This window comes from Perca flavescens, chromosome 7 (genome assembly GCF_004354835.1).
Source record: "Perca flavescens isolate YP-PL-M2 chromosome 7, PFLA_1.0, whole genome shotgun sequence".
In the NCBI taxonomy this organism is placed as follows: domain Eukaryota; kingdom Metazoa; phylum Chordata; class Actinopteri; order Perciformes; family Percidae; genus Perca; species Perca flavescens.
The window spans coordinates 7617968-7642873 of record NC_041337.1 but is presented as its reverse complement, the minus strand read 5'-3'; the positions used below and the strand labels follow the sequence as shown (position 1 = coordinate 7642873).

The 24906-nt window shown below is 43.4% G+C and overlaps 1 protein-coding gene across 2 annotated transcripts in view; it reads right to left on the bottom strand.

The window, feature by feature from the left end:
• Positions 1 to 24906, bottom strand: part of nckap5l (NCK-associated protein 5-like) — a 57072-nt gene that overhangs the window by 21873 nt on the left and 10293 nt on the right. For both annotated transcript variants that reach the window (XM_028582458.1, XM_028582459.1), the window contains exon 3: positions 8690 to 8768. The gene's annotated coding sequence lies outside the window, so the exon portion shown is untranslated. The remainder of the gene's footprint in view (positions 1 to 8689; positions 8769 to 24906) is intronic.

Here is a 24906-nt window from a genome sequence, read left to right as displayed (position 1 = left end):
ATCTTAAGGAGTAATTAGAGCGGATGAGACCAGCCTGATTCTGTGGCCGGAGGCCAGTCAACCTCTGAATCTGGCACAGTTTACAGGTGACACGCACACAAACACACCAGTGTCAAATATTTAGAAGGCTGAGTACCGAACCAACCGAAAAGTGCCCTCAGCACTCAAAAACTGCCTAGTACTTAAATTCTTGGTCAGATTATCAAAACTTTCTTTTGCCAATTCTTTGAACAGACACTTCCTTTTGACATCTTATATTGGCATTAAATTCCATGAAACTATCCAAAACCAACACTGTATCTACTTACTAAGTATTTTCTGTGATCCAAAGCCTGATACAGATTGTCTTCATCTGTGCCACAGAGCGCCATTGTCCATTAAAACACATCACTGAGCCACACTGTTGCCCTGGGCGACATGTTCCTTTATCCCCATGAACACACACACACACACACACACACACACACACACACACACACACACACACACACACACTGTGGTTCATTTTGACTCAATCCCACACACCCAGTCCTGCTGCCACAAACACTTACTAGAGCACCAAATTTGGAATTAATCCGCCCCTGAAAATAGTCCCCGACAAATGCACCACAACCTTTCTGTTTAGGTAACGTTTGCCAAAAATGAAGCCTTTTTCAAACATTAAAAGCACACAATACAGCAATCAGTCTATTTACACATCCTGCAGTTATGGAGCAACATTAGCATTTATTTGGTGGCATGTTTTTGTCCACCTGATGAATGGCAGCGTTTCCTCTGTTGATTTGACCGTGGCGGCCCCCCCATGGCAACATTTCTGCCCCCCACAGTATCAGAAATAGGGCTGCATTGTTAGAGTGCATGTCGGAGAATAGCGAGGACACACAAGGATAACTAGCCAGTTGGTGATGGTGCGTTTACGTCCTTGAGAACTGTAAGTCGTATAACTTACTTCATTTAAGCCTGGTCTTGCTAATTTAAATTAAGTTAACTGGTGATTTTCGTTGTTTGTGTTCTTCACCTGCTAGCTAAATTGCATGTGGCTGTTGATTCGATATAATAGCGATTGCTAAACGCCCTCGCTCACGTTTGTATTTGAGGTGCATTATTTACATGCTGAAGTAGTTACACTTCTTTTATCTACACTATTATTAAGATAATGTAATTAATAGTGGTTTTTTTTGTCATTTGCTACAGAATGCTTAGCCTATGTCAAGATCAAAGTTGGCCTATATAGTAACTCAAACAATACAGTTCAATCACAACAGAAAATATGCCTCATTGTGTGTGTGAATAGAGGTGACTAAATATATTAGTTTGTGTTGCAGCAAAGTGTCAGTTCCGGTTCATTTGGGGGGTGGGGAGGGGGGAGGTGCGGACCTGCCCCCACTGCTCAGAGAAAATCCTAAAGGAAACACTGGAATGCAAGTACAATGTTCTCTCTCTTTAGCTCTGTTTTTGGTCTCTAACAACTCCTGAGGGACATATCTGTCTCTCTAGCTGCTAAATGCTCCACTATGTTCACCAGCTGCTCCCTAACCGTGTCCGTTTCATGGCTTGGTATCGGACCGAAATAACCCAGTACAGAGGAGTACCGAAACTTCACCAGTCAAACGGTACCTGCATTTGTTTCTTTTTGCACCCGGATCTAGAGAATCATGACTATTTGTGTGGTTTTGCTTGCAGGCAATCACTGCAACCGTTCTTTAATTTAATGCAGCGTGTGGTTGGCCCACTACCGCAGCAGCTACAAACCAAACTGTTTGCGGCGCGGGGAAGTCGAGCACGGTGTATTTGACGGAGTTGGCAGTTCAGCGGGCCAAGATGCCACCAAAAATATTAAACACCTGGGGCGTGGGATGAAAATAAATGCATGAAATGCGGAAGGATTATTTGAAATTAAGTTCTCCATCGGTATCACTTTAATGGCACTGGCATCATATTTTATTCTGATTTCATTTTAAACCATACCCAGCCCTAGTCTGTCTGCGGTTGGTGCTGAGCAGTAGTGTACAGCGAGTTTATCAGAGGGCCGAGGGTGAACCGAAATATAAAGTTGTAGCCGTCAAACCAAAACAATGAGCTGAAACGCGCTAAAAAAGCTCTGATGGCCGATTCAAGTGATACTTCTCTGTCGGTTCTTCGCTACAAGTGACTCCTCTCACATACAAGTAGTCTTTTGATTCATTGTTAGTATGAAAATATTGATTATAACCTCTTTAAAGATTTATGTCTTCAGTAGGAATAAATTATCTTTGGACTGAGAGAACAGAGAACACATTGTTGGATATATATATATATATATATATATATATATATATATATATACACATACACATATACATATATATACATATACATATATATACATATATATACATACATACACACCTCCGTACTGGGAAAATGTTCAATAGTTTAACAAGAGATCAGCAGAGACCTGCTGGGCCTGGTGTAACTGGAGCCGTTTGCAAAGCGTTTACAGGAAGATTATTGAACGTCACTGCGGATTGTGAAGCCGGGCTGACAGACCTAAGCAGCAGCAAAGTGTAGGGTGCTTATTGAGCTGCCACTGACCGAACGCAGCTGAAGCTACACGTATAATGGAGGGCTGATCGATCGCAGTCCATCTAAGAACGGAAGCAGGTATTAGCTGCTGTTTGACCCTGGATACTGAGCGGTTATAAATACCAGCTTTGCTCTTCACTAATGCACATTAAAGCTCGGGGCAGCAGGGCCCAGATGCATGCACACATCTCTCTGTGCGAACACCCACATGGAAATTACAGCATGGAGCAAAAAGACAAACAAAAGTGCAGCTAAATATAAAACATGAAAATGTGGTTGTGCTGCTGTGGTTTCTCTTTGATGTGCCGAGTTAACGTCCCAAGGCCTCAGTGAAAATGCCACCAGAAAGAAACAGCTCTTAAAACCAGTCATGTCCCATTCAAACAGAATCTAACAGGCCAAAAACAAACGCTGGATTTAAGAAGCTATCGATGTGATCATATATGATCACATATCCACTGATGAAAGGCATGAAAGCTTCAGTCACTATTAATATTATAAATCACTCCAGTGCTCAGATCTCTGCACTGTGTGGCAAATAATTGATTTTTAAATTCTGAAGTTATTAAACACTGAAACGTTTAGGGATAAAATACTGCAAGTAACGATTATTTTAAAAAGGTCCTATGACATGCTGCTTTTTGGATGCTTTTATATAGGCCTTAGTGGTCCCCTAATACTGTATCTGAAGTCTCTTTTATATAAACCTTAGTGGTCCCCTAATACTGTATCTGAAGTCTCTTATATAAACCTTAGTGGTCCCCTAATACTGTATCTGAAGTCTCTTTTATATAGACCTTAGTGGTCCCCTAATACTGTATCTGAAGTCTCTTATATAAACCTTAGTGGTCCCCTAATACTGTATCTGAAGTCTCTTTCTCGAAATTCAGCCTTGGTGCAGAATTACAGCCACTAGAGCCAGTCCCACAATGAGCTTTCCTTAGGATGTACCATTTCTGTGTCTGTAGTTATTGAGGAGGAGAGAGGGGGGGGCAAAGGTGGAGGGTGGGGGTGTGGCCTTGACCAACTGCCATGCTTCACTCGTTTGCAAGCCAGGATGTCTCTCTCTCTCTCTCTCTCATGGGCGGCCAAATTCTCTGGGCGGGCAAAGCAGAGAAAGGAGAAGCAACCTTTCCCCTTATGACATCATAAAGGGAAGATTCCAGATCAGCCCATCTGAGCTTTCATTTTCTCAAAAGTAGAGCAGGATACCCAGGGCTGGGTTTACACCTATCACCATTTCTAGCCACTGGGGGACCATAGACAGACTGGGGGAACTCATATTAATGTTAAACCTCATAAAGTGACATTTTCATGCCATGGGACCTTTTAATAAAATCGATTATTCTGCCAATTGCTTTACTCGATTACTCGACAGTGAGAAATGTACGTCCTAGTTTTACTAGTGGTTAGTTTAGTCCAAGATGACATATTCAGATGCCTTGTTTTGTCTGAACAATTTTTATTTTTTCAGATAATTATGATATGAAACAGAAAATAACATCAAATCCTCACATTTGCAGTAGCTGCAACCAGAGAATGATTCGAGTCGCTGCTTGAAAAATGACTGATCAATTAATTGTTGCAGCTCTACAAAACCCAAAGACGTTCAGCTTCACTTTTGTGACATTAACTAAAGTGTTCCTTTTATATCTCGTCTTAATGCCCTTTTGAAATTTCTGACACAGGATTTAAAAGTTGCTACACGAAAATAATGTCTTGTTTTAATGTCTGAATTTAAATCCTCTAGAAAAGGTAGAGAAAGAGAGAGATTATATCATAATTATCCTGTTTACTTGTATTTTATATTAGATGTATTTACTCCCTGCTGTTGTTTGTATGCATGTTTGTTTTTATAATTTGGCGTTACAGATGTATTGATTTTGTCATGCCAATAAAGCAAATTGAATGAAGAGAGAGAGAGAGAGAGAGAGAGAGAGAGAGAGAGAGAGAGAGAGAGAGAGAGAGAGAGAGAGAGAGAGAGAGAGAGAGAGAGAGAGAGAGAGAGAGAGAGACTGCAGTATAGTCCTGATGGTGGTGCATTGGCAGTGGGACTGTGCACACAGAGGCTCATTGACGGGGCAGAGCAGAGGCTCATTGAGTCCCAGCAGGGCTGCAGTGCCAGGGAGCTCCTTCCACAGAGCTCTGCTGGCAGACGCACCGTACAGCCGCCGCTGCTTCCAGACACAAGACACTAAGGGCTCCTGCACACTGCCTGCGTGGCGAGTTTCTCTTGCGTGGCGGCTGCGTGGCGTTTTCTATGTCTTTGCACACCAGAAACGTGTCTGACGCGGCGCTGCTGCTGCTAGCCTTGTCTGTACACATTTGGTTTCCCATTGACTGCACTCAAGCATAGGGTTGGGTACCGAAACGCGGTGCCAATAGGGCACCGGTGCCGGCGTAAACGGTAGTAACGAGACCAAATAAGAACGTACATTTCGGTGTCTGACTTTACACTACGCTCGACAGCAGGTAACGTTAGACTACCTTTAGCTAGCAGCTGGATCAAACCCGGTTAAAATGCTGACAGGTAACGTTAAACAGTGTAAAGGGTGACTGTATTTCACTGGATAGGATTCCAACACAGAGACGTAACAGTCTGCTCTGCTGCTGCCGTTGTCGGAATTAAAAACACAGACGGTGCGTTCACTTGAAACAGGTAGCCTCCCGGTGAGTTTGAAAGAAATGGCCATTGAGGATGCAGGGAGAGTCTAATGAGAGATACTATCCAGTTGCATTATGGGACATGTAGGATCCAGCGTTTTTAAAGAATAAATGTTAATAATATTAATAGTTAATAAAAATAGTATCTCTGCCATTGCTGCACCAATTTTTTTTTTTTAAATCCGTCTCTTGTGAGTCCTTCAAACGTTATGGAAGGGTCACTTTAAAACACGCAGTGTAGATAAGCAGAGACACAAATGATTTGGATGAGAGAAGCTAGCAACACATAATAGCAACAAATAAAAAGGCCTCGTAGGTAGAGCTTCAATGACGAGTCGATGGAGAGAAAATTAATCTGCAACCATCGAGCGATCATTTCTCAAGCAAAAAATGCCAAAGACCTGCTCAAATGTGAATATGTAATGCATTTCTCTGCTATGTGAACATGTTTGAGTTTTGGACTGTTGGGAGACGTCACCTTGTGGAACGTGGGAGCATTTTTCTGACAGTTTACAGGCCAAACGAGTTATCAAATAATTGAGAAAATAAACATCAGTCAAGTAAATTATGACTAGAAGCATTAGTTGCTATATGAGATACTGTACTGTCAAAGCAAAGTCGCTTCATCTCTCGCTTCAGCTCTTTCCCTTCTCTGTTTTTCTGTGAACAAAGCTGCCTTCAGGTGCGGTTGGAAATGTTGGGTTTCCCCTGCCGCCGCCTCCACTAAAGCTTCAAATATTCGCCGTTGAAAAGCACCGAAGCTCAAAAAAATGGTATTCAGTACAGCCCGACTTATCGGTTAGGTAGCTCGCATACCTTTCAGTAACAGTTCCACCTCTTTGTCTCTCCAAGCTAATACATCCCTGATCTTACTTTTGCCACTGTTCTTTCTCCAAAAGTATTTTCAACTTACACATACGTGATTTTCAACCGCAGAGTAACAGTCAGACAATCTGCTTCCTGTTTACACCGATCAAACACAATAATATGGACAGAGATCATTTCTGATACAGAGCCTTAACCTAAACGGCATTTAAAAATGAAAAAGGTAGTACTGTAGATGTAGCCTGAGTCTCTTCTTGTTTGTCATCAGGCTCGTGGTGATGACCACTCCTAAAGTGAAAATGTCAAAATAACACTTTCTGTCTTATTACTTATACTTAATAAAATATAAAAAAACATGAAAGGTTACACCGACCTATGCAGAAGTGGCTGCTGGGTGATTTGTTTACAGTCAATGACACGTTTATGTTTTCCTCTGGTGTCACGTTGCTTTATTTGTCCCACATAACCATGTAAAAGTTTGTTAGGTAACACTTTACTTCAAGGTGTCTACATAAGAGGGAACACATGAACCATAACTTGTCATGACAAAAACCAAATGACACTTACTAAAAGAAGCGTTATGTCATAACGTGTATGACTGTTTATAATGTTTATGACACATTCATGTCACTCTTATGTAGATACCTTCAAGTAAAGTGTAACCGTTTGTTTTGTTTACTGAGACTATAAAATTGAAAAATACCAGTGAATACAAGAAAAGGATGCTGTAGGAGAGAGAGAGAGAGAGAGAGAGAGAGAGAGAGAGAGAGAGCGAGAGAGCGAGAGAGACTAGTAGATAATAAAAAAGGGAAAAGGAGGAAGACAAATAAGTAAGTAAACAGATAGGACTGGAGGTCAAAGTTGGCACAAAGCTTTTTTTTTTTTGTTCTTCTCAGAAGAACACAGCTGCTGACTGTGACACGGCCAAGTGTAGACAAAGAGCAGCGAGGCTCGGCGCTCACAGCTTAAGTCGGCTCCAATCACTGAGCGGCGCTGAGAGGATCAAGTGTTGGCCTCGGAGCCAAGGGAGCATGTGCTGCTTTTCTTCTCGAGACGGATACCTGTACATGAAGAATGGGAGCCGTGGGACAAATAAAGCAACAGGACACCAGAGGAAAACATAAATGTGTCATCGACCGTAAACAAATATCCAGCGCGTCCTTTAAACAAATCACCCAGCAGCCCCTTATGCATAGGTCGGTGTAACCTTTCATGTTTTTTTTTTTTTTTTTTTTACAATCACGAAGACAGAAAGTGTTATTTTGACATTTTCACTTTAGGAGGGGTCATCACCACGAGACTCAGGCTACATCTACACTACTACCTTTTTCATTTTTAAATGCCATTTAGGTCAAGGCTCACAAGAAAACGCACATCACATGACCATTCGCGTGCCGATGTAAACTGTAACTGACTGTTACTCTGCCCGCAATACTCAAATCCCAAAATTGAAAATCAAATACCTACCCATTGAACAAATATTAAAATATTCGGATCCAGGCCTACCAATAAGACTGACGTGCAAGGGCGGCCGGATAGCTCAGTTGGTAGAGCAGGCGCCCATATATGGAGGTTTACTCCTTGATGCAGCGGGCCTGGGTTCGATTCCCGCTCAATGGCGTTTTAAGCCCCCAACGTCGACTTCAAGGCAGCGCTGCTACCGTCGATTTCAAGGCACCTAACCCTTGCCTAATCCTAGTGACGTTGGGGGCTTAAAACACTAAGCACCATCATTTGCCCTCTCTTTCCCCTTTCATCAGCTGTCCTGTCAAAAAATAAATGACTGACGTGCGCCGTTGTTTTCCAAATGTCTCCGTTTTAGGGGACAAATACATTTTGGTTTTGGACGGTTGGTCGGACAAAGCAAGCAAATGGAAAGCTTTATCGTGGATTCTGTCGATTACTAACAACTTAAATGCTGAACTGTAGAGCTGAAACAATAAATCCATGTGTCAAAGGTAATAATCTGAAAATTAACCAACAACCATTTCGATAATTGATTAATCATTTCAGTGATTGTTTATGTAAAACATCCCCTGGTTCCAGCTCCTCAGTTGTGACTATTGGCTGCTTTTCCAAGTATTTTAGTATTTTAATTTTTTACTTTTAGTTGGACAATGCAAACAATTGGAATTATGGAATAGGAATTATTAGTCAATTTATAGATTACTTTATAACATTTTAATTAATCTGTGACTTGTTTCAGTCATTTTTGGCAAACATGCTCCGGTTGCAGATTCTCAAATGTGCAGATTAACTGCTTTGCTCCGATTTATATCACTGGGAATTAAATATATTTGGGTTTTGGACAAAACGGGCAGTTTGAAGATGTCACCTTGGACTTTTTGGGGCAATTTTCCCCGTCCGTCTGTCATTTCTTTTTTGTTGGACTGAGCGAATAATTGATTAATCAATGACACAACCGGCAGATTAAAAATCGAGAATAAAAACAATGGTTAGTTACAGCCTTAAAACAACAGTCACCTTTCTATGGGTCATTGTGACAGTCCATGTCCCACTCCACCCCCCCCACATTTTATAGACCAAACCATTAAATCTGCAGATAAACCGAGAATCATTAGTTGTATATACCTAGAGAACACAGCCACTGGACATACATAATGAAGACGCTCACCTGTGGTTTCAGCTCTGGTTATGATCCTTGAAGAGGAGTCCGTCTCCTGCCTCTATCGCCCAACAACAACACCAAGGAGCTGAAGGAGAGAAAAACAAGCACACGTTTTCATTTTAATAAATGAGCTCTCAACCTCCTGCTTTCTCCATCAGGCGAAGAAAACATCCCCGCATCCCTGCCAATCCCCTGGGGGTGGTGCAGGGGAGGTAGATTTAAAAAAAAAAAAAAAATAGACAACTAGGGGTGGGATTCCTCACTGGTCTCGCAATCCGATTAGGATTATCCCGTCAACGATTCAAATCGATATCACGATGAGTCACCTCCTCGATATATGTTACAACGCATGGTTTTCAATTACAAATTAAACTGCCCTTTTTATTGTGTCTGCTCTTGAAAACGACACTTCCTGAATGTAGCGGAGTCTGAACACAGCAGACAACAGACAAAGGCAAAAAAAAAAAAAAAAAAGAAGAAGTGAGCGGAAAATCAGTAGGCAATAATCAATTATGGTCTGTCACTGCAACGATTCAGAGTTGTCCAGGTCCCCATCCCGATGCAGCGATGCAGTGTTTTATTTCAACACCCTTAAAGACAACCCACTCCCCAAAAGACTAAATAACTGTGTACACATGTAAACATGTACAGAAAACAGAAATTGGGTCTGCTTGTGCTACATCGTTAGCCTGGAAATCCAGACCCAAATCCGAAAGATTAAGGGTTTGGCTATGGGTAATGAAAATGGCCCAACTCGAGGGGTGGCACCAAGCATGCATTTGAAAATATCACTGCACGCAATCTGATGACACTACGACCAATGTTCACTGACTGATTCCGGACTTCAACGTCGCAAGCGCTGTCGTCATCGGTTTAGCTCCAATCTGGCCCGCCTACATCAGATACTGCAGAAATTCAAATTTTGTTCTCACGACAAACGTAAGTAACACAACAGGAGCGTGAAAAATAAAGATGTGATTTCTTGTAACTTTAAACTTTAGAGGTTATGGCTTTAACGCAGCCTCACTCACTAACAGATCTGTTGTCGAGATGTACAGGATACCTACATAATTTGATGTTTTGAATATGCAAAAGGTTTTGAACAACACAGCAGAATAATCATTTCCTTTACATAAATAAAGATTTGCACCATGAATTGATGCAGAAAAGGCCCAATTTGTTGCATAAAGATTCATCAGGATGCAGGAAATTAAGCAACGCACAAAATGTTATGAAGGACCCCAAGACCCCCAAGTTAACTATGTGCCCCCCCCCAATGTTACGAACTTCCTTCAAATCATACGACAGAAATCACAAGATGTGTCAGTTTGTCATGAGCTGTGTCAGTTTGTCATGAGATCTTGAGAGTTTGATGGCGGGAATTTTGGAGTTGTTGGGGGGGGGGGTGGGGAGGGGGATTAGACCAATGTCACCTCTGTTATGTGGCGGTCAAAGGCTGCAGCTTTCCTTCGATCTGCGAGTGGAAACAGGAAACCGGGGGAGGAGAGGAAGATGCTCCATTGCCCTCGGGAGATACCAGCGCTCGGCAGACGCCAGCCATGCCAACACCACCAGCCCCCACCCACCCACCCACCTTCTTATCTCGCTCCCCTCCTCTCGTCTTCCCTTTCATCTCCAAGTCATTGTAAAGTGTAATGAAAGAAAGATGGATGAATAATTCAGCAGACCGCATTTAAGAACTCTGCTTTTATGCCTTTCTGATAACGCAGGACTCTCCACACTGGGTACCACACAACGATTTCTTGTGAGGTTTTTCAGCCTAATGTGGGATTCCCCATTAACAGAGTCCCCTGTTAATTATGTCCACTTTCAGTTTCAAGCCTAAACGGGGGACGCTCCGTCTGCTGCCGGGTCTCTTTATTCTGCATTTTTGTCGGACCACTTCAGATATGTTTAGACGCCGAGCTGCAGCATTAACTCTCCATTTCCAAAAGTAACACGGCCTGATCCTTTTAGACTTGTCAATCTGAAATGGGATTAGAGCCGTTGAGCATCTGCCCTCTCAATCTGGGTTTTATTAGAGCGAGAGCAGATCATCTGGTCGGGCAGTGCCCTCCTCGGTACGCCCGGTTCTGGGAAAAAAAAAAAAAAAAAGGAGCAGACCGTGATCTGTGAGCCATGTCACGAGAGCGAGATCACGAAGACGGCAGATCACAGGGCTCAGAGATTAAAAATAAAGAAAGCACGAGAGACCTCGAACGATTGCACATCGCCAGTAGTTATTTACCGAGGACGGCCCTTGATTTCTGACGGCTGGACGCTGAGGAAATGAAATATTGAGCCAAATTTTCAAAAGGAGGTTTGGTGGGATGCTGCAGAAGAGGATGCAGCAGATGAGATTCATGGAACGAGGGCAGACAAAAAAAATCAAAAAATATTTCAAAAGGAGACTCAGCCGAAGCAGAGAGAAGAAATGCACAAAAGCTTCTTAAACCATGTCAGTCGCACTCTTGGGGATTTGGCACAGGCAAGGCCATCTCAGGATATGTCAAACAGCACCCTTTCCATCTGCCAATCTGGGCAAGGCGCAGATTGAAGTTCTTGCTGTGTAGGCAAAGTGTGTAGGCGGGAGATGTAAACAATGTGACAAAAGCCTAAATCCTCACATGGAGAAAATGAAAGAAGATCGGGGGAAGACTGAAAATGTAGGCCAAAGTCGGGGTTGTTTTTTTTTTTGGTTTTCCCCAGACACACCATCACCACGCGATTGTCTGCATCATTAATACAGATGCAGATAAATATCAAAGAGGAGGACGAGGAGGGACGTGGGTGAGACAGAATCAGGCTGGGGGGCGGGGGGGCTCCCTTGGTGCTGCTTCCTGTCTGATGTTTGGCTATAAGAACCGAGACCAATCGTACACAAGAAATATTTGGGATGAGGAGCGGAGGAGGCAGAGGGGGGTGGGGGAGGGATGGGATGGGATGGGATGGAGGAGGGGAAAGGGAGCTCCGTTTCCCAAAAGGCATGAAAAGGTTGGATGGGCGCCATGTATGCAATCAAACTGATCACAGGGATCCTTCTTAAAATGTGAGCCAGGCGACCTCCACACCCAGGGAGGAAACGCATCACCGGCTCCTCCGTCTCGCACACAACAACGCAAACTGGGATTTTTAGTTTTTCGTCAACCAGAAGCCACCACCGCCAGAAGCACGTTTTGGCAGATTTACGACACATTGTTAGCTGCAACCAAAACAAGCCGGCATCATTCTGTGTTGATTCGGCCCAAAATAAAAAAAACGATAACAGTGTGTGGTAAAACACAGCTCCTAAAATATAAGCTAGCCCGCGGAGAGAGAGACACACACACACACACACACACACACACTAAGAGTCATCAAGTCCATTCATGTCAAGTCAGCACCATTAAACCTCACTTAACAAAATGTCCTCTCTGTCACAGCACTTCATTCTCATACAAAGTCAAAATCTGATTTATTCTGACACAGAAACAACAGGAAAACACAGCGAGAAGCCCAGGAAACATCATGTCAGCTGTAAAAACTCAATCAGTATTCACATACACCCCCACCCCCCATATCAAGTACACATTTTGGGTCAGCTCACCTTCCTCCTGCTGCCTTTTCAGTCATCCAGTCAGCGCATCCAGAGCTCTCCTCACAGCAGATCGAAAAAAACGTAAGGCACCAGAAGAAGCGAAAAAAAAAAAAAAAAGAAGAGAGCGACAACCTTACATTTCTGTTTTCCGGCTGCGGAGGAGATTATTTTCCTCCCTGGTAAAAGTGCCGTCACCTTGCGAGCGTAGCGAGGAAGCCGGTTTCCTCTGCACTTCAGCTAGAGAAAGGCCCGTCCTTGGGCATGTGCATTGTGTGTGGGTCTGTGCTGTCTGCAGAGGCTGCCATGTCTCCCATTGTTCCAGGGCGAGTGAGCCAGGCTTCCTACCCCAATAGACCCTGCCTACTACAACAGCTGTGGACCAGCCCCCACCTCTCTGCCGCTCTCTTTCCCCCCTCCTCCTCCTCCAACTCCTGCCTCTCTGCTGCTGCTGCTAAACATTAACCCTGCAGCTGCCGCACCAGGCCTATAAAGAGGTGGAGACGGGGGGGGGGTTGTGTGTCAAAAGAGACCCTACTACCATGTAGCGGACAAAGGAACTTAACAGAGAGAGGATATCCGACAGGCGGGCTGAACTGACAGGACTCGTGCAAAGAGCCATTCAGTGGCCTAGAAAGAAAACCGGCTCTGTGCTAAGAGGATTGGGTTTCTCAATCACAGTGGTAATAAGTGCTGGACTGTGAGGCTGCGCGGAGAAACACAACAGTCACAGAAAAAGTAGGGCTGCAACTAACCATTAGTTCTGTTATCGAGTCATTCTTTTGTTTTATAAAATGCTAGAAAATAGGGAAAAGTGGTGGGCCATGACTTTATTCTACAGCCAAAAGATATTGAATGGATTAATCACACGTGACAAGCAGACCGACACCAATATATCGCCCATATTAGATTATTGCGGATCAATGACTGATCGTTATCGGTGTACATCGGCTGGTTTAAGGGCATTTAAAAACAGTCAGAGTTTGTCCAGCAGAGGGCGCTGACAAGTTGATTTTTTACACCAAAATGTCATAATTAAAAAACACCCAATGGTGTTTTAAGCCCCCAACAATGACTTCAAGGCACCGCTGCGACCGTCGACTTTAAGGCAACTTACTGTTGCCTAATCCTAGTGCCTTCCAGGCAGCGCAGCCTGGAAGACGACGTTGGAGGCTTAAAACACCAAATACCTTAGATCCTGACTAGATGTGGCCGGGTTGGCTCAGTGGTAGAGCAGGTTCACGTATACTGAGAGGTTTATGCTTCGACGCAGAGGCCCAGGATTAGAATCTCACCTGTGACGATTTCCTGCATGTCTTCCCCCTCTCTCTCTCTCTCTCTCTCTCTCTCTCTCTCTCTCTCTCTCTCTCACCTAGCTGTCCTGTCAAATTAAAAGGCGGAAAAGCCCCCTCAAAAAAATCCCAACTAGATCAAGTTTGTTTGTTCACATCATTTCTTTATGTGTAAATAAATCTCTTCATCCATTTCGATATCGGCTCAAACATCCAGCGTCGGTCGGGCTATAGACAGAAGTGAAAAACACAAAATCTTCCCTTTTAAGAAGCTGAAACAAGCTAATGTATGGCATCTTTGCTTTACAAAATGATTTAAACAAGTTAGGGCAGCAAGTATTGTCATTATCAATCAATTTAAAGTTGCAACGATTAGTCGATTTTTCAATCAACAGAAAATATATCAGCCAAATACTTGATTATTGAGTCCCTTTTCAAGCAATAATTAAAAACATTTGCTGGTTAACGTTTCTCCAATGTGATGGTTTGCTGCTTTTCTTAGTCCTATCTAGTGAAAAGATGAATATTTGGGGATTTTATAGACAAAACGATTAATTGAGAAGTTAAATGGCAGATTAATTGATAGTGAAAATAATCGTTGGTTGCAGCCCTAGATTAATCAGCTGCTTATTTTGTCAATTACTTGATTGTTTGGCCTCTAAAATAGTGACTAAAACCTTGTTTTAGGAGCAGTCCAAAAACCCAAAATATACTCCAGTTACTATCGCATATAAAAGAAGTCTCCCATCTGAGAAGCTGGAATGAATATTTGGTATTTTTTGTCTGAAAACTTGACTTTAATTATTACCCAATTATCAGAAATGTTTGCTGATTACCACTAACCATTTCAGCTTTAGAAAAATGGCTAAAGTGACTTTTTTTGTCCGTCCATTAGTCCAAAATCCAAAGATATTCAGTTCATTAGTTCATCATGTATAACAACGGAAATCATTCAATCTTCACATCTAAGCAGGAACAAGAGTTGTTTAAAAAATAAATGACTGAAACAACTGAAACTAGAAAAATGTAAAAAAGCTCTGGAATGATCTCATCAATCAACCAATGGATTAATGAAATGAGCCGACAGTTAGTGCCAGCTCTTGTACAGTAACTCTCTCACATACAGCGAAGACGCTTGTGAATGAAAATGACAGCAGCGGCATGTTTTAACTAAACTGTGTCGTGTCTAAACTGGTCAGCAGAATGAAGGCTTTCTTCATCGCGACGGTTTATCACCCTGTGTGAGTCATCTGCTCTCCTTGTTAATGAAGCCACATTACCCTCAGACATGCCAGACACGCTAAACCAAGTCTGATGACAAGATGACTGGGCGCCACGGCAAAAACAACAGGAGGAGGGGAAAACACCGGTTCCGTTGCTCGACTGTGGGAGGATAATGCCATAAAAGTAATAACATCCCAACTTTAAAACAAGCAGATCTATACTCATTTCAAAGTTGACCTTTTATTTTTTTTTTATTTGACCCTAATTGAGTCGACAAGAGACCTGACCTGAATGGACTTTACCCCCCACAACAGACTTCCTATAGTCAGAATCAAGCGCCCCAGGGGGGCTCACATGAACGGCAGTTGTTTCAAGCTATTCTCATTTCACTTTTGACCGAAACAGTCGAGCCAGTTTGGCAAGTATACCACTTGTCCCAGATTCACAGCAGAATATCAGATTCTGTCTGAAACGCAGTGCTGAAATAACATTGACTCCAGTACTCGACTTAAGGACCAATTTCAAGGCACTTGTAACTCAGTATTTTCATTTGATGCTACTTTATCCGTGAACTCTACTATATCTCAGAGGCAAACATTGTACTTTTTACTCCACTACATGATTCGTCACAAAGCTGAAAACAGAACTGAACTGCCTTGCACTATATTTATATTTAAATCTCGACTATACTGATATTGCACTATTCCTTCCCCTCTTAAATTGTTATTGTACATTTTCTTCTAGGCACTCTCCGTTGGCTTGCGAGCTGGAAAAAAACAAACTCTAGTCAGGCCAATCACATCGTGTATAGAGGCGGTGGGCGGGCTTATGGCGGCTGCTGCTGGGAACAGCGGTTCTTGAATGCAGGAAGTTTACATATAGTGGAGTGTTTTCACGTATTTCAAGTAAAATATCTGAATATTTCTTCCACCACTGGTAAAATGAGACCCCGAAGACAAAAAAAAAAAAACTGCACCGGTCATCAGGAGTTAACCACATGAAAGAAAAAAAACAAACAGGACAGACGCTGAGTGAGCTTCACATCAAAAATCACCCAGATCAAAAGAGCTCGTGTCCAGTGAGGATTTATCCTCTAATTACTGAACACACATATGGCCGTCCTGGCCAGTCCTCGTCACCAGGACTCTAATCTGTGTCCACCTAGTGGCTGCAAAACAAGAGACAATCTGCATGTGAACGCCAGTGCTTCCACAGCTGTGGATGGGATAGGGATAAGGGGACTGAGTACCCAGGGCCCTCATGTGAGGAGGGCTAGAATGAATAGCTGTGGATGCGGGGAGGGGCCCATAGAGAATGCCTTTCAACAGGGCCCAGAATTTTGTGCTACGCCCCCGTGGGCAGGTGACTGTGTCCTGCAACAACAAAGCAAAGTCGCGTCAACTCTTGCCTTTTCATGTTCGTCATCATTTATTCACCAAGTCCATTGCACTTTGCAAATTACATTTTGCTTTTGAGACCGACTTTCACCCAGGGGACAGGGGTGGGTGTCCTCTAAACGGAAAGGTTTTTCTAACTTTACGGAACTTCATCATGTTTTGCGTCACATGGGTAACTGAAAGTTAAGTAACTTAAAAAATGGATCGAGTTGAACCCAAACCACAAACTTTTTTTCTAATCTTATCTAAGTAGTTTTTGTGCCTATAGCCGAACCAAACTGTGAGCGCTTCGCAACGTTAACGACGCGTTTAAAACCGTGACGGTTACCTTCTCTGGTTAAGGCTGTTTACATCGCTATGTTTTGGTGTCAAAATGAATATCTTTTGCTACGTTTACACCTCTCGTTCCCCCTGCTCTGGCGTTTCAGAGCACTTAAACCCGAGACATTTGGAAACCCTTCTGACCAGTTTTCGTTCGGAGCCTGATTGGGTCTCATCGGTCGCGACATCTCAGTCTCCGAGACTAAGCTAATAATGTTACCATGGCAACTACCAGCAACGGGTGAAGTATACATGCTGCCTCCTGTTTATGCCCAGTATACCAGAATGTCGATGAGATATGAGGTTTGGGCACGTTAGTTTGATCGGAGATTCCTTTTTCTACTGGAGCTAAAAACACTTGGGTGCTTAAAAACCAATTGTAGCAGTGTAAATGTCACCTTAAATATGAGGACTGAAAAAACGCTCCGATATTATATCGACATTGATATAGGAGGCCAGATATCGTCTTACATTTTGGATATTATATATTTTGTAATATCGTGATATGACACGTGTTGACTTTTCCTGGTTTAAAAAGGCTGCATTACAGTGACTTACTTACTGTTTTATAATTTGCCATGGTATCCACATTATTGGTGATTATTTAACTCTCATTGTGTAAATATTTGTGAAAGTACCAAATACTGAACCCTTCAATATCGCCATCGATGTATTTGGTAAAATAATATTGTTATATTTGATTTTCTTATTTTCTTTCTTATCGCTACACCAACTTTTCCACCTCTAAATCTAATTGAAATTTAGCGTAACGCTCTGGAAACAGAGAGGAATGATTTTAATGTTAATTTAGGTCTTCAGGCTTGCTGTCACCAGTGCAGCACAGAAACTATAAACCACTCATGTCACTTGAATGAAGGGCTGTCAGGGGACGGTCATACCTCTGCTGAGTCAGACATGGACGCACACAGACATCTGTATGGAATGAATGGGACATTGAGGGACTAGCTTCCCTTCTAAGAGGGTCAAAGGCTGAACATGACCTGAATGAGAGCCAGTCACGTGGTCCCCTGGAGCTAACACAAGGAAATGAGGATAACTCACAACATAAAAGGGCCTATTGTCACCTCCCTCCGCCATCCACTTTCCCCTCAAGTGAAGATCTTCACCCACTCAAAAACTCAATGGTAACGTGGACATGAAGAGAGTAATAAAATGTGTGTCTTGATGGAGGGGAAACTTGCCTGGAAACAAAGTGGAAAGAACTGTGACGGATTTTAAATTCAATGCAAACGACATGTAAAGCAGGACGTCACGCCTCTGTTTTAAACCCATGCAGCTCCTCCTGTCCTGAATACATGAGGAGGACAACAGGGAATCCTTCAACCCCCCCAAAAAAAACAAACAACAATATCATCCAAACAGTAAAAAAAAAAAAAAAAAAAAAGCTGGAACGATTCGTCCATTAACCAATTATCTGATTGACTGGAAATTGAACCGCCAACGATTTCTCTTTTGCTCCAAATTCTCTCGTTCCGGCTTCTAAACTGAAAAGAATTTAATGCTTTTCTATTTCATAAATGATCGTAAACCGAATATCTTTGGGACTGTCGGTTGGAAAACAAGCGATTTAAATAACAACAGTCACATTGGGCTCTGGGAAATGATAATGGGCAATTTTCAAAAGCGGAAACACTTACGTGATGAACTGATCGCATTTGATAGTCGATCAACGGAAGAATAATCAGCAACTATTTTGACAATCAATCAATTAAACGTTTATATCATTTTTCAAGCAAAGAAATACCAAAATGTTACCAAGGCAGAGCTTCTCAATTCAAGCTTTTCTTTTGCGGTAAATATTTAATTTACTATATTTGGATTCTGGACTGGTTGGTTGGACAAAGCAGGCGATGTGAAGACTTGGCCTTGTGCTCTGTGACATTTTTTACCCTGTTATATGACATTTTTATAACAACTGGCAAATGAACTGATAATGACCATAATTGTTAGTTGCAGGCAGGCCTTGTAAAGATACAGAAAGCAAGGATCCGTTAGCAGATGGTCCACCGCTACATGTTTGTGGTCGAATGGTGACTGAAGCGAGGGAACTGTCAGGGAAGCTCTGAATTAGAGCTGTAAATCAGACCGAAGGGGTCCAAACCTCCATTGAGGGGCCGACAGTTTAACGGGCAGCGATGGCCACGGCTCCACGGGAGGATGGAGAGCTAATCCACCAACAAGAAATGTGACACTCAGGCCTGGGTTTTAAGCCGGGGCTATAAACACCCCGGTGGTGTCGGTGAAGGCCTCCTGCGTTAATTAGCATGAAGCCTCGGCTCAGTCGGCCCTCATTAGGAAGGCAGGAGTTGAAGCCGGTGAGCCATCGACAGGGGCTGGCTGGTCTTTTTGCGCAACGGCCGCAAAGCCAGGAGAAATTACTAGGGATAGGCCGATTATCGGCCCTGGACGATTATAGGGCCGTTTTTTTTGGCAGTTTGCAGATTATCTGTATCGGCGTATTATTTGCCTGATAACCTATAACGTTTATGGATTAAAAAGTGGTCTACTTTGTCTCCGCTACAGCTCTGTCTGTCCCTCTGCTTCGATTTCCCTCACCACTGAGTTCATGTCCTGCCCACAGCACCTTCTTGTTACTGGGTAGTATGGTTAAAGTTTCAAATTTATTAAATCATTGCTTAAAGCATTTAATCAAAGTTTTGTGTTGGATTTTTGGAATATTCCAATATCTTAATTTTGATTTAAAGCTCCTAAAGTAATTTTTTGAGTTGATTCTTAGCAAAAAATACGTGCTCATTCATGTGTAATTACTTCCACCAACTAATCAAAGTATTCTCGTGAGCGTAGAATCTGCCATTCGGAATCATTCAGAATACATCCGAGCGAGTCGCTGGAATGACGGCAGCCATGTAGCGCCTCCATCTTTGAAATACATTAGCCAAAGAGGGACATCCATCTGCCTTTCGCCCTCTTACACCTATTGGCACTGTGGGAGATTACTCGCCAGGGAAGCGAAAAAGAGAATTAAAAAACTACAACATGACAGGCAAAGCAACAAGGCCAAAGTTAATATTGGAGTGGCTAGAACAGCTGCGTGTAAACGATGGAGAGAGCTAATTACGGATTCGGCCACTGTAGGAGGAATGGTTAGAAAGTAATATTCAGTTGGTAGTCATTACAATTTCACCGCTAGATGGGAGAAATTCTCACAATGTAGCTTTAAAGATTTTCATTTTCACTATAAAAAAGGCATATCAGTTCCAAATATTGGTTATTGGTTTCATTAACTACTAATAAATCGGTATCGGCCTTGAAAAAACAGTATCGGTCAACCCTACACAGTGGCAAAGCCCCGGGGATTGATGAGATCCGTCCAGAAATGCTCAAGGCTCTGGGTGTGGAGGGGCTGTCCTGGTTGACACGCCTTTTCAACATTGCGTGGAAGTCTGGGACGGTGCCAAAGGAGTGGCAGACTGGGGTGGTGGTTCCCCTTAAAAAAAAGGGGACCAGAGGGTGTGTGCCAATTATAGGGGTATCACACTTCTCAGCCTCCCTGGTAAAGTCTACTCCAAGGTGCTGGAAAGGAGGGTTCGGCCAATAGTCGAACCTCGGGTTGAGGAGGAACAATGCGGATTCCGTCCTGGTCGTGGAACAACGGACCAGCTCTTCACTCGCAAGGATCCTGGAGGGAGCCTGGGAGTATGCCCAACCGGGTCTACATGTGTTTTGTGGATTTGGAGAAGGCGTATGACCGGGTCCCCGGAGAGATACTGTGGGAGGTGCTGGGAGTATGGGGTGAGGGGGTCTCTTCTCAGGGCCATCCAATCTCTGTACAACCAAAGCGAGAGCTGTGTCCGGGTTCTCGGTAGTAAGTCGGACTCTTTTCAGGTGAGGGTTGGCCTCCGCCAGGGCTGCGCTTTGTCACCAATCCTGTTTGTAGTATTTATGGACAGGATATCGAGGCGTAGTCGGGGTGGGGAGGGGTTGCAGTTTGGTGGGCTGGGGATCTCATCGCTGCTCTTTGCAGATGATGTGGTCCTGATGGCATCATCGGCCTGCAACCTTCAGCACTCACTGGATCGGTTCGCAACCGAGTGTGAAGCGGTTGGGATGAGGATCAGCACCTCTAAATCTGAGGCCATGGTTCTCAGCAGGAAACCGATGGAATGCCTTCTCCAGGTAGGGAATGAGTCCTTACCCCAAGTGAAGGAGTTCAAGTACCTTGGGGTTGTGTTCGCGAGTGAGGGGACAATGGAGCGGGAGATTGGTCGGAGAATCGGCGCAGCGGGTGCGGTATTGCATTCAATCTATCGCACCGTTGATTTAAAAAAGAGCTTAGCCAGAAGGCAAAGCTCTCGATCTACCCGTCAGTTTTCGTTCCTACCCTCACCTATGGTCATGAAGGCTGGGTCATGACCGAAAGAACGAGATCCAGGGTACAAGCGGCTGAAATGGGTTTCCTCAGGAGGGTGGCTGGCGTCTCCCTTAGAGATAGGGTGAGAAGCTCAGTCATCCGTGAGGAGCTCGAGAGAGCCGCTGCTCCTTTGCGTCGAAAAGGAGCCAGTTGAGGTGGTTCGGGCATCTGGTAAGGATGCCCCTGGGCGCCTCCCTAGGGAGGTGTTCCAGGCACGTCCAGCTGGGAGGAGGCCTCGGGAAGACCCAGGACTAGGTGGAGGGATTATATCTCCAACCTGGCCTGGGAACGCTCAGGATCCCCAGTCGGAGCTGGTTAATGTTGCTCGGGAAAGGGAAGTTTGGGGTCCCCTGCTGGAGCTGCTCCCCCCGCGACCCGACACCGGATAAGCGGACGAAGATGGATGGATGGATGGATGGAGAGCTGAAACAATATGTCGATTAATAGGTCGAGTAGAAATTGAATTGTAAATGAATATTTAGCCGATATCTTGATATCATACTGAACGTCTTTGGGTTTTTAGATTTAAAATTTTAAATAGAACTTTTTTTATCTTGAGGGAAATTGTTTGTGCAGCGGTGGCAGAACAAAGTGCAAATATTAACTATCAATAAAAAAAAGGTGCAATTCCAAAATGTACACAATGCCAAAAATATAAACAGGTAACTTGCATAATGCCATGTACGTATGTACAGTATGAAATCTGAAGTACAGGTAAGCAAACACTGTGAATGATAGACATTTTTCACTATTTTCTGATACTTTATAGACCAAACATTGAACAGAATGATTGAGAAAATAATCAGATGAATCCATAATCATTAGCCTTATTCACGACTTTGGAGCCAACGTTTCTTTTATCACAGTCTCCCCCTCCTCCCCCAGAGCTGCTGTGGCCTTTGATAAATCCCTCACATGTGAAAAAAAGATTTAAAAAGGATGCTCTCCAGTTCATTTCTGCAAGCATAAAAGCCCAGTAATGAAAACCATTTGTCGCGGCCTCTATTAAAGGCAGGTTTTATACCACCGTAACTACTCCGGAGAGAGGCGGCGTCCCCTTTGCTGACCGCGAGCTGCGTAACCAGACTGACATTTTTGTTCAGCTGCACACAACATTTCCATGCGTTTCAGCCAACGTCTGTAATACCTTGATTCCTCAGCGAGTCACATCCGCACACAAACTCCTGAACCCGGACATAGCTGGAAAATATGTGGAGGTATGAGCAAGACACGCTGGTGAGGAGGCAAGACGAGTTAATCCAGGTCAGGTTTTCTGGTATCATGAGGCAGACTCATTTTTATCACCATGGTAACCTGGGTAGATCCCCACGGTGCTGCAGATCCAAACATGTCAAAACAGCCCCACTGCTAGGGGTGGGAGAAGAAAAAATAAATAAATCGTATGTATTCTAATTTTTTTCTTTGCAATGATTTTTAAAAATGTATTGTTTTTCTTAGAATCTATATTTTTTATTTTAACGTTTTTACCAATTATTCACCTAAATACGTTCCGTTTATACGGTAGCGCCAACGGCGACATCCTATCCGTTTCCAGCCATACAGAGCCAAAGCAGAAAACGCAGAAAATCCATGTTATGTTCTTCTTTACAAATAAATGTCAGACTGACCCACTGACACGTGAAGTGCATTCTTCTTAGAAAGCAATACGTTTTTAGAAAGGTCTCGTGATATACTGTCTCTAGAAATGTATTATTCAACTTTTGTTTGAAAATCGCAACACTCTCAATACAATCAAAATACTTCTAGAATCGCAATAAATAAAAATTGCAATGCAAATGGAATCGGCAGCCATGTATGGTGAAAGAATCGAATCGGGACAAAAGCCTATCGTCCCAGCCAATCAGCTCACTGATAAAATGGACCAGGACCCATACACATGCAATATGTATGGAGAGATGTCAGAGCGAGGAGGCTGCCTAAAACAGGTTGGGGCCCCGAGCAATTGGAGGTTTCAGTGCCTTGCTCAAGGGGCACTTCGGCAGTGCCCAGGAGGCAAACTGGCTACCATTACAGTAATAAAGAGCTGCAGGGATGGAAACAGCGGAACCATGTAACCACAGAGATAACATTTTTAGTTTAGTAGTGAATAACATTTATTTTATTCCAGAGTCCCGACAGGATTCCCGTTTCCTGACTCGAGAATAAAAGAAACATCCATTTATTTTTTTAATTTGTGCATAAAAAACCCCGAATGGAAACACAGAAAATACAAATAAGACTCAAAAGGTGAAAAAGTTGCTATGTCTATGGAAGCAAAAATAGAGAATAAATGACGACGTACATTAAGCTTGCGACTTAAACGTCACTCAATCTTCCACTGAAGAGACAAAAACAACACAAACTAGAAGGGCAAACAGGGATTAGAACTGTTTATTATATGTTTTATTTCAATGCGTCTTTAAAGGCCGGGACACACCAGGCCGATAATCGGCCGTGGGACAGTCTGGCGAGGTCAGTGACTCGAGTCTGTTCGGTGTGTCCCATGCCGTCGTCAGTCTGGGGGGCTGTCGCCGTTCATTTTGGCCGACCTGACATGTTCAGTCGGAGGCAGGGCAGTCGGGAATCACCCGGAAACGGGGAGCGGAATGAGTTGACTAGAGTCTCTCAAAATCTGAGGAAAATCTTTTAAACTGACCTTTGTTGATCTGAAACGAAGACGGATTCAGCAACTGCACGGCCTATTTCTCGCTTAAAATGTTTTCAGAAACATGTTTCAGTGAACTATTTTAGTACAATATGAAATCGTATTCTGAACGAGCCGCCATGACAGTCTGGCTTTGAATTTTCGGAGAAAACAAACCCATGTGACGCGTTCGTCCAATCAGCTGCCGGTTTTCATTTCTTGGGCAACAATACAGAGTAGCGCCGCCTGCTGCTATGGAGACGTATTACGTTTCTCAAGTCGGTGTCGCCTCAAGGCAGTTTTTTGGACCTTGGTTACCCGACTGATCAATTTCGACTGGCTTTTGCCGTCTGGCTGGTGTGTCCTGGCTATAAGTAAAAGTAGCAATACCACAGTGTAGAGCTACTCTGTTACAAGTAAAAGCCCTACATTCAAAATTGTACTTGAAAGTACAAAAGTAACGTACTCCTTGTGCAGAACGGCCCATTTCAGAGTAATATAAAAGATGGAGCTCATTTTAATTACTACGTATATGGCTGGGTAGCTTGTGAATTTCACCCCAGCGATAACCTGCAGCATTACATCAAAGTATTTGTTGTTTATTATTTGTATCATTATTCTGAATCTGCAAAGTAACTAAAAAGGTATCAAATAAATGCAGTTAGTGGAGTGAAAAAGTACAATGCCTCCCTCTGAATTGTAGTGGAGTATATCTATAAAAGTAGCAGGAAATGGAAATACTCAATACAGTAGTTGAGTTAATGCGGTTAGTCACTTCACACCACTGAGTACTCCAGCCATGAGCAGGATTAGTAAACACCTGAAGCTGGGGGAGCTACAGAGAGCTCAACGTTGAACTCTTATGATACAGGCCAACGATGACACCACATAAAAAGAAGGTAACGGCGATTGGGGCAGCGTCTGGCCACATCTGGCCACCAGCCGCAGCCGGCTCAAACTCAACCGGGAGTCGGGGCACGCTCCTCATCCACATCCTTTTCCCAAGGTCTGGCCAAGAGGAAGACCTATTTATGGTACAGAATCAAAAGATAACATGGGAGGGTTATATATGGAGATTCCTTATTTAAGACTCCCAACAATCTGCTCTCCATTACGCCGACAAACGCGACCTCCCTGGGAAGAGTGCTGGCGGTTTTTTTTCCAAGACATGTAGGTTTGAGTTTTGAAACAGGAAGCTCATGAGAATTTTAGAACACCGAAGCAGCAGCAGCTCACTAAAGCACCTTGTGGGAGAGGGTTTAGGGATTGAAGGGTGGGGGGGGGCATAAAGCTCCTCAATAACAACTTTATTTTGAGACAATTGGAAATAAACTGTAGGGGTGCACAAAGGAACAGTGTTAGGATGCAAGACAGCCTG